Source organism: Choloepus didactylus, chromosome 6, assembly GCF_015220235.1.
Source record: "Choloepus didactylus isolate mChoDid1 chromosome 6, mChoDid1.pri, whole genome shotgun sequence".
In the NCBI taxonomy this organism is placed as follows: Eukaryota; Metazoa; Chordata; class Mammalia; order Pilosa; family Megalonychidae; genus Choloepus; species Choloepus didactylus.
This window is the reverse complement of record NC_051312.1, coordinates 115,996,737-116,010,974: the sequence shown is the minus strand read 5'-3', so window position 1 is coordinate 116,010,974 and position 14,238 is coordinate 115,996,737. Positions and strand designations below refer to the sequence as shown.

At 40.8% G+C, this 14,238-nt stretch overlaps 2 pseudogenes; both read left to right on the top strand.

The window, feature by feature from the left end:
• The window catches only part of LOC119537272, a 50,227-nt pseudogene extending 37,965 nt beyond the window's left edge, over positions 1–12,262 (top strand).
• An 854-nt stretch (positions 12,263–13,116) lies between these two features.
• On the top strand, positions 13,117–13,676 carry LOC119537271 (annotated as a pseudogene).
• The last annotated feature ends 562 nt before the right edge of the window (positions 13,677–14,238 follow it).

Sequence of the window (14,238 nt, the reverse complement as noted above, 5' to 3'; positions counted from 1 at the left end):
CGATTTTTTCAATTTTTTTCCCCATTCTTTCTTTTATGCTTTCATTTTCCATTCTGTCATCTTCCAGGTCACTGATTCGTTGTTCAACTTCCTCTAGTCTTGTACTATGAGTGTCCAGAATCTTTTTAATTTGGTCAACAGTTTCTTTAATTTCCATAAGATCATCCATTTTTTTATTTAGTCTTGCAATGTCTTCTTTATGCTCTTCTAGGGTCTTCTTGATTTCCTTCATATCCCGTACTAGGGTCTCATTGTTCATCTTTAGTTCTTTGAGTAGCTGCTCTAGGTGTGTCTCTTCTGGTCTTTTGATTTGGGTGCTTGGGCTTGGGTTATCCATATCGTCTGGTTTTTTCATATGCTTTATAATTTTCTGTTGTTTTTGGCCTCGTGGCATTTGCTGAACTTGATAGGGTTCTTTTAGGGTTTGTAGACCTATTGAAGTCCTTATCTCTAATTTATCAGATCTACAGCTTCGTGGAGTAGACTTTCTCTAACTAACCAGCAGGTGGCGTCCACGAGCCACCTGTTCTCCACAAGCCAGATCTCCCCTGCTTAGCCTTTTTGGTGAGTGGGGGAGTGAGTCTTGTGGGGCCCAATTGGTGTACCAAGCTTGCGTGTGTAGTTGGTGTTGCCTGCCCTGTATGTGGGGCGTGTTTCTGGGCAGTCGGGGAGGGGGGGTGGCCCTAACAATCAAATCTCCCTGATGATCCTAGAGTTTTAAAGCTACTGCAATAGTCTAATCCTTCAGTTCAGTCCTGCCACAGTTTGTCTCTGCCACTGACCCACAAGTCTTTGGTATTGGCGTATGGCTCCTGAGACTTGCAAGTGGGCCCCTCTTCCAGGCTGTGCACCCCGGGTCCTCTGTTGAGGGATGACTGTGCTATGTCACAGGTGAGTGCCGTCCCCCCAGGGCAGTTCTGGGCTGCTGGGCTGTGTTGGGAGGCTCCCAGTCTGCTCAAATGATGGCTGAATGGGGCTCTGTTAATTCACACTGCTCCCCCTTCCCAGCTCTGGGACATTCAGCTGAGGTTGCAGGGAAGGCTAATGTCCACGCCCAGTTTTGTGGTGTGTGCCTGTTATTTGAAGCACTTCCGTCACACTGGGTTGTCTGGGGCAGCTCTGGGCTATGGGGCTGGTGATGGGCAGGAGTGTTTCCTGTCCACCAGGATGGTGGCTGTGAGCGGACACCCCCCTTTTCTTGGGAAGTTGTGGTGTTTAGTGAATTTTCTCAGCCACTGGATTATTGCCTTTTGTCTCAGAGCTCTCTTAGTTCTGCTCTTGACTTGACGTGCCCAAATTTCAATTCTTTGAAGCTTTCTGTATTGAGCTTCTTAGAGTAATTGTTTTAGAAAAAGCAAAAAGGATTTAAAAAAAAAAAAAAAAAACAAAAAACGGCCCTCCTCAGAGATCTAATGGGTTATTGAAATGCTAATAGACAAAGCAACCAGGGCCATTAAGGAAAGGTGCACAGGGCAGAGAGATCAGCCTTGCTTCGGGATTTGCATATGCGCCTCAAGGCCTGATCTCCGCCCTTCCCCTTTCTGTGTTCACCAGAACTCCAAAAATCCTCTGCTTTTATTTTGGAGTTTTTCGTGTTGTTTTTTTTCTATGCCTGTCTCCTCTCTGCTGGGCTGGCTGCTCTCAGAGTCTCTGGTGTCTGGTCTCAGTCTATCTATGGTTGGAGTTTGAATCAGTAGAATGAGTTTCCGATAAGAGCAGCCACTGCAATTCTCCCTTCTCCTTCCTGGAGCTGACAGCCCCTCCTCCCCCGGGACTGAGCCTGGCAGGGAGGGGCGCGGGTCCCCTGGCCGCAAAAACTTACAGATTTCGCTGATCTCAGCAGTTCCACGTTTTCATGGGTGTTGTATGAAGTATGCCCAAAGACAGATTGCTCTGTGGTGTCCAGTCCACGCAGTTCCTGGCTTTTTACCTACTTTCCTGGAGGAGTAACTAAAACATACAGCTCACCAGTCTGCCATCTTGCCCCGCCTCCCGCTAATGATGTTTTAACAGTTAGGTTTCAGAACCTAACTCTGAATCTCTGTCCTGCCACTTTCTACTTGAGTTACCTTAAATAGGTTAATCAATCTCTCTGAACTTCATATTCCTCAAATAGAGAAAAATATTCTCTGTCTCACAGGTTGGCATGCAGTTAAATGTAAGAATGTATATAAAGGATTCAGCATAAGGTATGGCATGTAATAAATATTCAATAAATGTGGGTTCACATGATTCATCTCAACTAATTCTGTGTTTTTTTTTCTCAAATTTTCATGCTTTATATAAAAAAAAAATCCTTCAGATATTGTAAAGTGCATCTGGAGCCAGACAGACCCAATCAGACATTTGGTCATATCTTGATAAGTTTTCCAAGCTACTAGTTACACAACTGAAGTTTGCCCAATAGACTCCAAAATTTTAAGCCTAAGAGAAGGCACCAGCAGCCAATATGAATGAGTTTATATTTTACCTGGAGCATCATATTTCTCTGTTCTTGCCTTCTTGGATAATGAAAGACACATTAATGGTACCAGTTACAAAGTGTGAATTTGATTTATAGCTCTTTCTTACTTTCTCTGGCAGTCACCTTGCAATAGGAAAACCCACACACAACAATCTAAAGACAATTTAGACTGAAATGTTTCTTTGTAATTTAGGCATTTAATTAGGGGTTTTAAAGCTTAATTAAAAAGTTAAATCATTTGTCTTTTTCTGAAACAATGCTGTTGTAGATGGTTCTGTTATGTAAAATTAAACCTAATAAGATATGTATTTCCTCATCTGAAGTTATAGCATTGTTCACACGTAACAGCACAACCCCATAAAATGTATTTGAGAAGAGAACAAAATTGAAATATAGATTCATTAAATATGGTATTGAAAGTAACTTCTGGTCTGTGATGTTGTTTTCCTCTCCTTTGTTTCATGATCCTGGCAACATGAGTTTTTCTCAAAAATGTAAATGAGAAGAAAAAAAAAAGATTTTAAGTATTTTATCTACAATTCCATCCAAAATGTGTGTGCACACACACACACACAAGTGGAATGAAACTTCTCATCAATTTTCGGTTATTCAACACTAGGGAAGAAACTGCATTGCTTGATTCTGAGTGATTAGAAACATCCTTTAGCTGCACAATATATGATTTCTAACTTTTTTTTCCGACTCCCCAATTTCTAACTTTTAAGGAATTTTACCTAGATCTCTCACTTGGTCTAGTTCCTGGACTGGCTCCTCCATTTCTGGTAGATTCTTGGTTCATCCTTCTCTTTCCTTATGCTCTAGGGATTTATTTGATTTGCTATTTTTCCTTCTCAAAGCTGCCTTGACTTTGTGGGGTGCCTTCTCCCTGAAGATAGGCTGTGAAATATGTTAAGCTATGTGGAAAATATACTCGGGAATAAACACCTGGGTTGTAAAATGCTTACTATTGTATTAAAATGGTATATATTGGAATATCTGTGGTAACTAATGTTCTTGACTTGGTGGGTTACATGATAAGCAATAATTATATCACATTAGACCTGAATAAAACCAAAACGGCAGATACCATTTGATAACTTTTTCCCCAGTGTGGATCAAGGCTAGACCCAGCCAGGAGTGAGGGCAGTCTTTTGAGATGATTTAGATTATACACATGTGGTCAGATACCTGTGCTCTCAGGCTACCCCTGCCCCAACCCAATCCAGATATATTGTGAGCTAATTAAGCATGAATATAAAGGATATATCACGTAAACATTTGTTATTGGATGATGTTGCTATTAGGGTGTCTTCCAGTGTGCTAGAACTGTCATTATGCAAACTACCAGAAATGGACTGGCTTTTACAAAGGGGATTTATTAGGTTACAAAGTTACAGTTCTAAGGCTGTGAAAATGTTCAAATTCAGGCATCAACAAGAGGATACCTTCACTGAAGAAAGGCCGACAGCATCCAGAACACCTCTGTCAGCTGGGAAGGCATGTGGCTGGCATCTGTGGTCCTTTGCTCCTGGGTTGTTTCAAAATGGCTTTCTCCAAAAATGTCTCTGGGCTTCTGTTTTGCTTCTCTCTCTCAGCAACTGTGTGTCCTTGCTTCTCTCTCCCAGGGAGTTTCTCTCTAAGCGTCTGGGGGTCCTCCCTTAGCTTCTCTGGGGCAGACTCTGAGCCTCATCTCTTAACTTAACATTTCCAAATGTCTTTCTGTCTGCATCTCCAAGCGTCTCCAAGCATCAGCAAGCATCTGGGTCTATGTCAGCTCTTAGCTTCTCTCTTAAATACTCCAGTGAACTAATCCTCCATGGAAATAATCTAATCAAAAGTATCCTACCCAGAGTTGAGTGAGTCATATCTCCATGGAAACACTCAATCAAACATTTCCATCCAACAAGATTAGGTTAAAAGATCATGACTCTGGGGTCCATAACAGTTCCAAACTGGCACAGAAAGACATGGAAATACGAGTGTGAATTGTGGAATTTAGACTTTGATGGGAATAAACAGGAATACTGGAGCCTGATGAACCTAGCCCCACCTCATGGCTGCAATAGGGGCTGGTTCCTACAATGTTGTGAATGACTTCAGGTAAATAAAAGTGACCACAATCTAAAATTGTGTTGATTGGTCTACAAGACATATTCCCTGGGCCTTGCTATTTGTACTACGGGAGGGGAATGCCTGGGAGGGCTAACAGTAGAACACAACATTGTTATCTCCCAGTTCTAACTAACCCTGTAAATATACTCTTTGCATTTGTAGTGGATGCTGTGGTGTGACACCCAGAGTCCTCCTTCAGGACCGAGACCACATTCCCCTAGCTTCTGGGATTGTTGGTAGCTGATGTCTCTTAGCTGACTCCCTCTCTCGGAACAGTCTTTGGTGGAAGGGAACCTTTTCATTCAAGGTCTCAAACTCTCCCTGGCAGCAATACGTATCCAAAGACTGGTCAATGTAGGAGTCTAAAGCCCTGTCCTTGGGTCTTCATGTAGGAAAGTTCTAAAGGATTATCCCAACTTCAGATGGTCCCATAGGATTGGCAGAGGTTACAAAACCTGGGTTTAGTACATTTTTGCTGAAGAATGGAGGCTTAAATAAGAATACTGAACCCATTAAGAGAGATAATGAGGCCATAAACTAGAGCCCATCTTTTTGACACAGAAGACTATTTCAGAGTAATAATACCTAACATTTATTGAGCACTTATAATTGTTTTACGTGCATTTAACTAATTTAATCCTCATCAGATCCCTACAAGATAGGTGTTTATATTATTCCCATTTTACAATGGGAAAACTGAGGCACAGAGAGGTTAAGTACTTGCCAAGGGTAAATAGCCAGAAAGTGACAAAACTGGGTATGGGAATCCTGGCTCCTTAGTGGAATTAGACTGTTGAGTACATGCTTTTCACAACTATAACATGCCACCTCTAAAATAATAAAATCATGCTTTTTTTCTTTTTTTTTTGTTCCAAGCATTCAAATGACACTAGATAAAGAGACTTCAGTAAATTCCAAAACCTTTGCTGTGATGAATACAGAGTACTCAGAAGACTTGGGGTAGAGTTTTAGCTTTTCTACCCATTTGCTGCATTATTTAGGGAAAGTCACTTAGCATCCATGAACCTCATTTTCCTGTCTGTAAAATGGGGTTAATAATATTGATCACTCAGGATATACTGATGATGAAATTAAATAATATTTATAAAGGTGATTTGTAAAATTTAAACTGCAATACAAAAAATGGGACTAATTATTAACAATGAATGGAGCTAAAATCGTGCAAATCGGTTCCTCATCTAATCTTTTCTGAGCTCTTGCCTGTGTCCTGACACTCTGTTCCTTTCTTTCCTCACTATCTTCCTGACAGGAAGTATGCATAAGATGGTCTTAATCCTGGCTCTGCTACTTACCGTCTGTATGACTGTGGACCAGTTAATCTTGGTTTCTCCCTCAGTCACCCTATTTGTGAAGTGGAGATGATAATTTACTTATGTCATAGGGATGGGTGAAGTAACTCATTTTAAGCAATTAGAAGAGTGTCTAATACATAACAAGTACTCAAGAAATACTAGCTATTTTTGTTCTTGTTTGCTTTCTAGTTGTATGCTAACAACCCATTCATTCACTAAGAGGACAGACTGGAGTTCCCATCTTGGTGTCTGCTCCATTTGAAATCTCTTTTCAATGAGAGGAAGTACAGAGAACATCCACAGATAGATGGTTTTCATTTATGCTGATGGGCCCAAGGGGTGAGCAGACTGGGTGGGGTGGATGAAAGGCTCTGCAAGGCTGGTGTCTCATGAATGAACCTGTCAACTTCTCTCTAAAATATCCTCTTCAGCCATGTTCCTTGCACCTTCAGTTGTGTTTGTATACCTTCAAATAATAATGGCTATAATTATTATGTGCCAGATGAAGTGCCAGAAAGTTTATCTCTAATTGTATTATTGCATTTTAAGAGAGGTTTTTAACATGAGGAATCCATGGCTCAGAGAGACTCAGGGTGTTGTCCAAAGTCAAATAGTGTATAGCAAAGCTCTGACTTGATTGTAGTCTAGTTCTCTGGAGCCATTCCTACGTTCTTTCTACTAAGCCAAATTGACTCCCAGTCCTAAGAGCTTCAAGGCTTCACTGCTTTCTCTGACTCCTTTCTTGCATCAAATCATCTCTCCACTAGCCAGTTAGCACCCACTGTGCCAGTTTGAGTGTATTGTGTCCCCCAGAGAAAGCCATATTCTTTGATGCAATCTTGTGGGGCAGACGTATTAGTGAGGATTAAGTTGGAACATTTGGATTAGGTTGTTTGCATGGAATGCACCCCACCCAACTGTAGGTGATAACTCTGATGACATAATTTCCATGGAGGTGTGGCCCCACCCATTCATGGTGGGCCTTGATCAGTGGAGCCATATAAATGAGCTGACCAACAGAAGGAACTCAGTGCAGTTGAGAGTGACATTTTGAAGAGGAGCTACCACCAAGAGGGACACTTTGAAGAAAGCACAGGATCTGCAGATGACAGACAGTTGAAGATTGCCATTGAAAGCAGACTCTTGCTCCGGAGAAGCTAAGAGAGGACAAATACCCCAAGTGTAATTAAGAGTGACATTTTTGAGGAACTGCAGCCTAGAGAGGAACGTCCTGGGAGGAAGCCATTTTGAAACCAGAACTATGGAGCAGATGCCAGTCACGTGCCTTCCCAGCTAACAGAGGTTTTCCGGACACCATTGGCCATACTCCAGCGAAGGTACCCGATTGCTGATGTGTTACCTTGGACACTTTATGGCCTTAAGACTGTAACTGTGTAACCAAATAAACCCCCTTTTATAAAAGACAATCTATCTCTGGTGTTTTGCATTACAGCAGCATTGGCAAACTAGAACACCCACCTTCTTATATTCAGATTATTTCCTTCCTTTTTAACCTACTGTCACTTCTAGTTCTGTATTTCTTATTAGTGTGCATATGTATCTTCTAGGAGTTTTGTTAAAATGAAGATTCTGATTCAGTAGGTCTGGGGTTGGGCCTGAGATTATGCATTTCTAACAAGCTTCCAGGTAATGCCAATAACTGCCGGTGCATGGATCACACTTTAAGTAACAAAGCTGGTCCTCATTACATGTCACCTGGACTTACTGCAGCAGCCTTCAAACTTGTCTCTCCTCCTGCAGTCTTTCTCAGTTGTCAAATTAATCTTCCTCAGACACTTTTTCAAAGCAATAATGTGTAGTCATCTATTATTATTATCTGTCATCTATCTAATCATTTTACATGTTCAAATCTTCATTAGCAGCTCATTGCCCTCAGAATAAATTCCAGTACTCTCAGCCTGACATTTAAGGATCTCTTCAAGCTGGCTTCCACTCGCTTTTAAATTTGTCTGACTACTCTGATGTTTCAAAGCTGGGGCTTTGCATCTGTTCATGTTTTCCCACACTTATGCGTGGGAAATCATTCCATTGACTAAAAGGTCAGACCCTGTCTTCTCTCCAAATTCTATCCATCCTGTGGATGTGAACCCATTGTAGATAGGATCTTTTGCAGATGTTACTTTTAGTTGAGGTGTGGCCAACTGAAGCAGGATGGGTATTAATCCTATTATTGGAGGCTGTGCTGGTTTGTATGTATTATGTCCCCCAAAATGCCATGTTCTTTGATGCAATCTTTTGGGGGCAGATGCATTAATGTTGATTAGGTTGGAACCTTTAGATAGTTTCCAAGGAGATGTGACTAGTAACACCTTTGATTATGGTGTGACCTGTTGATGGGATTGTTTCCATGGAGGTGTGGCCCTGCCCGTTCAGCTTGGGTCTTGATTTAATTACTGGAGCCCTATAGAAGCTCACAAACAGAAGGACTTCAGAGAAGCTACGGCTTAGAGACATTTTGAAGATGGCCATTGCAAGTTGACGCTGACATTTTGGAGAATGCCATTTTGAAACACAGCCTGGGAGCAAGCAAATGCCAGCCACATGCCTTCCCAGCTAACAGAGGTTTTCCAGATGCCACTGGCCTTCCGTTGGTGAAATTATACTTGTGTTGATGCCTTCTTTTGAACATTTTCATGGCCTTCAGACTGTAACTTTGTAACCAAATAAACTCTCTTTATAAAAGCCAATCCACTTCTTGTATTTTGTGTAACAGCAGCATTAGCAAACTGGAACAGAGGCCTTATAATAAGCAAGCCACAGGGAGAAGCTAAAAGTCAGCTGGAACCCAGAAGAGAAAAGAGAGGACATCACCACGTGACAGGAAACCCAATGCATTGCAAGGATTGTCAGTCCCTCAGAATGCTACTCCCCCTGGAAAGAAGCAAGCCTTCCAGCCTCTGAAACTGAGAAAATAAATTCCCATTGTTTAAGTCAGCCCATTGGTTGGTATTTGTCATAGCAGCCTAGAAACTAAGACACTGTCTTTCAAAACTCAGCTCACATGCCACCTCCTCTTAGCCGCCTTCCTTTTAACATATATCATTTCATTTCATTTCTATTTTATTTTGTTCCAAGTGGTATCCTAGCATATGCTGTTTTTAAACCTAGTACACTGCTATTAATGTATAATATTGGGGTCATAAAATACATGTTTTAAACAATTTTATAAAATGATATATTAATTTAGATACATTGCTCATTTTCCACTCAAATTTCATGAAATAATTTTATTCAAACTCTTCATATGTATCTCCTGGTATCTTTCCCACCAGTAGAAATATTTTTAAAGAAAGCATTTTATTTTGAAATAATTTTAGATTTACCTAAGAGTTGCAAAGATAATTCAGACAGTTCCTGCATACCCTTTGCCCACTTCCCTAACACTAACATCTTATAAACCATGGTATATTTATCAAAACTAAGAAATTCATGTACTATAATACTGTTTTCTAAACAATGGACTTTATTTGGATTTAGAGCCACATTTTAAGTTATCTGAGCACATTATCTTCATGCTTGTGTTGTCTGAGTACAGGGCTTTTTGAATCTGTATATGATGCTCAAAATAGAAATTTTATTACAAACCACAAGTACCTATTCCTCATTCTTGATTTCTTCAATACGACTACTTATTGTACTGCTCTGTTTTAGTTTGCTAAAGCTGACAAAATGCAATGTATCAGAATGGGTTGGCTTTTAACAATAGGGATTCATTAACTTACAGGTTGAAAGTTCTGGGGCCATAAGAATGTCCAAATTAAGGCATCAACAGGAAATGCTTTCTTCCTGAAGAATGGCTACCAGTGATCTCAGACTCCTCTGTCACAGGCAAGGCACATGGTGCATCTGCTGGCCTCTCCCTTCTCTCCTGTGTTTCCTTGCTTCCAGCTTCTGGCTTCAGTGGCTTCCTTTCTGTTTTCTGTGGTGTTCTCTCTCAGCTTCTGTCTCTCTTGGCTTCTGGCTTTTCTCTTTGAGCTTCTCTGGCTTTCTCTCTCAGCTTCTCTGTGTGCCTCTCTGAATTTCATCTCTTATAAAGGACCCCAGTAAGCGGATTAAGACACACCTGGGGCATACCTCAACCGAAATAATTTACTCAAAAGGTCACACCAACAATAAGTTACACCCACAGGAATGGATTAGCTTTAAGAAGTTGATCTTTTATGGGATACATACAGCTTCAAACTGTCACACTCTTTCTCTCTCTTTTTAAAAAGTTTGTTTTTCAAATTGAAAAAAGTAATGTTTGTCATAAAAAGAGAAATGTGATAATATAAAGATGTATGCATGTAGAACAAATAATCTTTCCCATAAACGCTACCTGCAACCCCAGCCTATTATCTACTCTTAATCCATGGAGATAACTGAAGTTAAACCTGGAGTGCTTCCTTCTACAACTTTCACCTTGGTTACTATATAAGGACTGTCAAAATTAATTTGTGCAGAGCAAAAAAAAAAAAAAAAAGGAATTAGTACCACAAAGTTTATAATGAAAAAGAACTTTTCCCTACTTACATTTCCTCATTTCAGATTCCCACTCCCCAGAGAGAAATATTTTCAATTGTGCTGTTGTTTCCTCTAGTATTAACTTTTACATTTTTTAATACATGTTTATAGTGATATTTCATTTTTAACTTCAGAATTTATCTATTGACTATGGAACATGAAGCTTTAACTTCTCTTATTACCCTGATCACATATTTACCACGTACCTTCCTCAGCATTTCAGTTTAGATACATTTTTAAAATTAAATTAATGGTCAAGGTTTATATTACGACTGTTTAAACATTGCTCACAGCTGTGTCACACAAAGTAGCTCTTACATAATGGTTTGTTTTTACTGAGTTAATACCTACTTTGGGGGGAGCTATGCTTATTTTTCTATGTGATTATCATTAATTCTACTCCAAAATCTTTATGAGCTGTGGAATTCCATTTGCTATGGTAAACATAACAGGTCATAAATCATCTCATTTTTTTTCTTAATTGGAGGTCCCTCCTAAAACTCTCTTTCTAAGTACTTTCCTCTTTGGGCCTCTCCATTCAGAATTAGGCCTCAAAGGTAATAACTCTGTTTTCAGTTCAGGGTCTCCCCCATCTTCAGCTGTGTAAACCTCTCAGGATTATAAGCCTCCCATCTTCTACTGGGGTAGGATAGAGGCAGTTACTTGATTTCTCAGAATGAAGTTGTGATCTGGGGTCTAAAAGCTTTTAATACAAATTTTTAATCCATTCTTCTATTTTTAAACCCATTCCCACCTGTAGTTTTGTTGGTGCTTTGAAGTCCTGAGCCTCTCCAAGGTTTTGCAGCATGGCTTGTTTCAGTTTCTACTTTTCTCTTATCTGATAAATCAACTCACCATGCATCTACCTATTTTCTACATTCCAAAATTTGGAAGTTAAATAACACATTCTTAAACAATCAGTGGGTCGGTATCAGAAGTGGCTCCAGCTCCGGCTCCGGCTCCAGCTCCCGGGGCTACAATCCTGCGGGCTGCATACGGCAGCTGTGCCGACCTCTCCACGCTGGCTGGCAGAGCAGCTTAGCCTTTTTGAGGAGCTCTGGGCTACTCAGGAAAAGAGGTCAGCAAGCACGGCACAGAATGAATGCCGGACTATTAAGATATCACTTCCTGGAGGCCAGAAAGTGGATGCTGTAGCATGGAACACAACCCCTTATCAAATAGCACAGAGGATCAGTTCAACACTGGCAGATACTGCAGTGGCTGCTCAAGTGAATGGAGACCCTTATGATCTGGATCGGCCCTTGGAGACAGACTCTGACCTCAGATTTCTGACATTTGATTCCCCAGAGGGGAAAGCGGTGTTCTGGCACTCCAGCACCCATGTCTCGGGGGCAGCAGCTGAACAACTCCTGGGTGCTATTCTGTGTCGAGGTCCAAGTACAGACTTTGGCTTCTATCATGACTTCTTCTTGGGAAGGGAATGGACAGTCCGAATCTCAGAGCTGCCCATTTTGGAGCAGATTTGTCAGGAACTTGCAGCTGCTGCTCAACCCTTTCGGCAGCTAGAGGCTTCCCGGGATGAACTTCGACAGCTCTTCAAGGTGTGGTGGAAATGCAGTTTTAGGGGAAGCGTTGGCTCTCTCCTTCTCCCAGGGAATAAAGACTTGTCTTCACTCATCCCTTCTGCCTTCTCCCAGGATAACCCCTTTAAACTTCGCCTGAGGAGAAAGTGACAGGTCCAACAGCAACAGTATATGGGTGTGGTACATTGGGTGATCTTTGCCGTGGTCCCCACCTTTGACATACTGGACAGATTGGAGGACTAAAGCTGCTAATGGTCAGTTGTGAGGGCAGGGTTTTGCTGAGACTCCTGCTTCCATTGGAATGAGCTGGGGAATGAGGAGATGATGCTTTCTCTCAGATCCTTTTCTTCTCCTATAGTTAAGGGGAAACTCTAGAAGGAAAAAGATATTCGGTCCCTGACTTCTAGAAATTCCCAGTCTGATACCCTGCCAGGACCAATTCAGATTGCCAATAGTCAGACATTAGTGCTAAGGGAGATGGAGAGAGAGGGCCTGAGCATGCTGCACAGGGTCATTTGGGGAAGGCTTCTGTGGAGAGAGAGATGTGGTCCAGAAGGATGGATAAAAACTGTTTGACAAGCACAGAGAAAATTCCCTAAGTCCAGGACATGCCATTGATGAAAATATTTTTCTTAAGACTGGGTGAGTTATCGGATGGGATGAGATCAGGGAGTGAGGGCAGAGGCAGATATATAGGGCAAAAAGCCCAGATTAAGAACCTAACATACGCATTTAGTCCTTGCTCTGCCACTAATGAGGTATGTGGCCTTTGCTAAATCTCTACCCATTTTCCCCATCTGTAAAACAAGGCTACTAATTCCTGTCCTACCAGGAAATCCATACCATAGAGATGATGAAAACCACCTAACACTTGAGAAAGTCTTTGAGGAAAAGTTAAAAGTGCTATGAAATGTAGGCTGTTTCTTATCACTTATGGTTAAAGGAGTCTAAAAGAACAAGCAGAGGCATTTGAATTGCATGTGACCAGGAGTAGAATATGATGTGGGAGGTTGAGTTTTCTAGCAGCTGTATGGGAAACTGATAAGGGGGTGAATTGACGGACATTTGACCAAAGCTTAGGGTTATTCTCCTAAGCAGCTATAGATTAGAAGAGGAAGGAATTCAGTACAGGGATATGGATAGGGCAGTCGTAGTGAGAATGGTGGGGAGAGGGGAGAGTGGCAAGTTATGTCTCTGGGCTTCTGCCCCCGACAGAGTCTTGACAGGGCCCACTGACAGCCTGGGGGTTGGGGAAAGTACTCCAGGTTTAAGTGACACCACTCCAGATGAAGGGTTAATAGAGGACTTGAGTGTAGAAGACAAAGCCATAGAGCAACTGGCAGAAGGATTGCTTTCTCACTATTTGCCAGATATGCAGAAATCAAAACAAGCCCTCCAGGAAATCACACAAAACCAAGCTGTATTATTAAATACACTGGAACAAGAGATTTCAAAATTTTAAAGAATGTTATTTTATGTTGGATATTAATACTTTGTTCACTGACGCTAAATACTATCATACCAAGTTGGTGAATATAAGAAAACAAATGCTGATGCTTCATGAAAAGACATCAAAATTTAAAAAAAAAAGATAAGAGAGAGAGAGCACTTAAACTGCAGCAGAAGAGGCAGAAAGAAGAGTTGAAAAGGGAGCAGTGATGAGAAAAGGAAATTGAAAGAGAAAAGCAGTTAACTGCCAAACCAGCTAAAGGGACGTGAAAAGTTGACTGGCCTGTGTGTTTGTTTCCTTTCCCAACCCCATATTTTTTGGATTTAAGATGACCTAAGTGTAGACCAGTGTTAAGGTAGTGCCTGATACCATTGTGTTAGGTTTTGAAATCCATTTCTTTGCATTGCTGGGTCTCTATACCTTAATTTTAGCCATTCAACAAGCCTTTTTTCTAAGTAGCAGACATAATGTTACTTTGTTTTGATATTTATATGTATTTTTTTTCAACTTTTGTTTTACTTAATTTTAAATTTCATTATTTTGGCCTTGAATCGTTTATAAATTGGAAAATGGTTTGATTGTTATAATAGTCTATAGGCTACATGGTTTAAATTTAGTATAAAATTTTTAGCTTTTTAATAGGTGTGAATTTTAAAAGTTCCAGTTTCTCAATTTAGGAGTTGACTTGCCTTTCTGATAATATAACAATGATTTTTGGTAATTGCCTTTTCATTGCTTGGTTAAGAAGAAATTCCGACTGTTGAATCACATGTGCACTGGATAGAGGTGGTATAAGCCTTTGTACAAAATGTGAAGGAAAAGTGGGTGCAC